The sequence below is a fragment of the Harmonia axyridis genome, chromosome X (genome assembly GCF_914767665.1).
Source record: "Harmonia axyridis chromosome X, icHarAxyr1.1, whole genome shotgun sequence".
Lineage (NCBI taxonomy): Eukaryota > Metazoa > Arthropoda > Insecta > Coleoptera > Coccinellidae > Harmonia > Harmonia axyridis.
The window spans coordinates 36,073,339-36,075,838 of record NC_059508.1 but is presented as its reverse complement, the minus strand read 5'-3'; the positions used below and the strand labels follow the sequence as shown (position 1 = coordinate 36,075,838).

Sequence of the window (2,500 nt, the reverse complement as noted above, 5' to 3'; positions counted from 1 at the left end):
GACATGCATGGCTTAATCTTTGAGACAAGCATATGACTACTGGCAGGATCAACCAGGGAACTGCGTGCTTATACGATCGGTCCACGAGATTGCCGGTATGGCCAAACCCGTTCGCCTCTCGTCATGTGGCACTAGCCATGTCGATTGACTTCGACTAGCGCCGCACATCAGTAAGTGCAAGTCCTCGACGAAACGACGTAACAGCCCCCAGTCAGCATGAGACTCAAGCTATATATACATCATCATCATCTCGGACAAAACACCGATCAAAAATGAGAAAGTTTCTAGAAACAATCCCTCGCCAAGGCGTCCATATATAATACGAACCCCCGGCTATCAACTAATTTCTTATACACATTCCATCTCGACCCTTCGCTATACATGTGAATATAACGACACGGTGATTCGAGATTCAACAATATTTGTCGCTCGGAACGAATTGAGTGGTTGCAAATTTTTTGTGAACATAACCCGCAACGGGCAGAGGATCACGATTTTAAGGTTGGTCGCTTAAAGGCCATTCGACTACAAAGAGACGAAGCGGACCGCGACCTCGCTGCATGAGGTTGACGAAAGCGACCCAAGATGCGAAAGCCGAAACCAACACACCTTGCCAGTACCCAAACGCCGAGGTCGGATTCGGGTCTACCACTTACCAACTGAATATCATCCTAAAAAGAACTCCAAACAGTCTAGGACAGGACCCATTCTCCACCCCTTCTATATATGTCAGGAGAACCCCGGATTCCCCTCCAGACACGATTTAGCAAACTTTTCCCGATCGATCCGACCCACCGAGGCCGTTTCGACCGTTCGCCGCGCCTACTAGAGCTGATTTCTTCGGACTCCGATCAGAAAATCCGCCGATGCATGTCGTTAACACCTAGTCCGCCTCGTCCGATCGATCGAGGCCGTTTCGACCGTTCGCCGCGCCTACTAGAGCTGATTTCTTCGGACTCCGATCAGAAAATCCGCCGATGCATGTCGTTAACACCTAGTCCGCCTCGTCCGATCGATCTAGGCCGTCTCGAACCACCCATCGCGCATCGAAAGTCGCATCTCTCGAACTCCGATCCGGAAATCGGCCGATGCATCACGTTAACTATTTCTTATATATCTAATATAATATACATGGAGACGGTAAGAATTCTTTTAATCGAAGATATACATATACTTCTCATCAATATCCAAAAGCTTATCGAAAAATAAATTACTCAACTTTTACGTGAAGAATCGTTCACCCAAACCTTATCCCCTATATATGTCAGGAGAACCCAAGGTTCCCCTCCAGACACGATTTAGCAAACTTTTCCCGATCGATCCGACCCACCGAGGCCGTCTCGACCGTCCGCTGCGCCTACTAGGGCCGATTTCTTCGGACTCCGATCAGAAAATATACCGATGCATGTCGTTAACACCTAGTCCGCCTCGTCCGATCTATCTAAACAGTCTCGACGCACCCAACACTCTTTCAAAGTCGGATTACTCGGACTCAATCTGAAAATGGACCGATGCATGACGTCAACACTTAGCCCGCCTCGTCTGATCTATCTAAGCCATCTCGACCCACCCAACACGCCTTCCAAGTCGGATCACTCGGACTTCGATCTGAAAATCTCCGGACTCATTTTTATGAATATCCCCAGTCAGTAAGAACGTTATTTCGCCAATATATACCAACAATAAACCATATTCCAATAGCTGAACCAAAAATATAATTCCCGATCCAAACGTTCTGCATCGCCCAACGCGACCACCTTCCCTATATATGTCAGGAGAGCACAGGGTTCCCCTCCAGACAACACTTACGCTCTATCCCCGACTCTCGGTCGATCGATAGGCCAGGTCAGCGGTGTCTGTTTCGGCCGAAGCTCGGACTTTGGTCAAAATGTTCCGATACAAAATTTGAACCAAGATAGATACAGATATGATTCCTTCTTAAATATACGTTGATTATCGAACAGAATATGGTAAATATTTTGCGATGACCGAGGATTTCATGAATTTTTTTTTTTTTTCGAAAAAATTTTCTATTATCGGAATTTCCTCAAATTTCATTTGGTTGCCTCCTAATGCTTATTAAAAATGATAACCAACAATCAGAATCATTATTTATCATTTATTTCAATTTTTATAATGAAAAACGTTCACGTCCTTTCGCGCCTCTCGATCGTCGTTTACGTGATGCATCGGTCAGCCCTAGTTTACGTGGTGCATCGGTAAGATCGAGTTCACGTTCTGCATCGGTCTGCCCGAGTTTACGTGGTGCATCGGTAAGATCGAGATTACGTGGTGCATCGGTAAGATCGAGTTCACGTTCTGCATCGGTCTGCCTGAGTTTACGTGGTGCATCGGTATGATCGAGTTTACGTTCTGCATCGGTGTGATCTAGTTTACGTTGTGCATCGGTAAGATCGAGATTACGTGAAGCATCGGTATGATCGAGTTTACGTTCTGCATCGGTCTGGACTCTGAGATATATTTTCGACGTGAAAATGTT

General features: G+C 46.2%; 1 non-coding gene across 1 annotated transcript in view; it reads right to left on the bottom strand.

The window, feature by feature from the left end:
• LOC123687773 overlaps positions 1–59 on the bottom strand; it is a 1,909-nt gene extending 1,850 nt beyond the window's left edge. Inside the window, exon 1 of the ribosomal RNA XR_006749481.1 lies at positions 1–59. This exon is cut by the window's left edge and continues 1,850 nt beyond it. This is a non-coding gene — a ribosomal RNA (small subunit ribosomal RNA).
• Between the last annotated feature and the right edge of the window lie 2,441 nt (positions 60–2,500).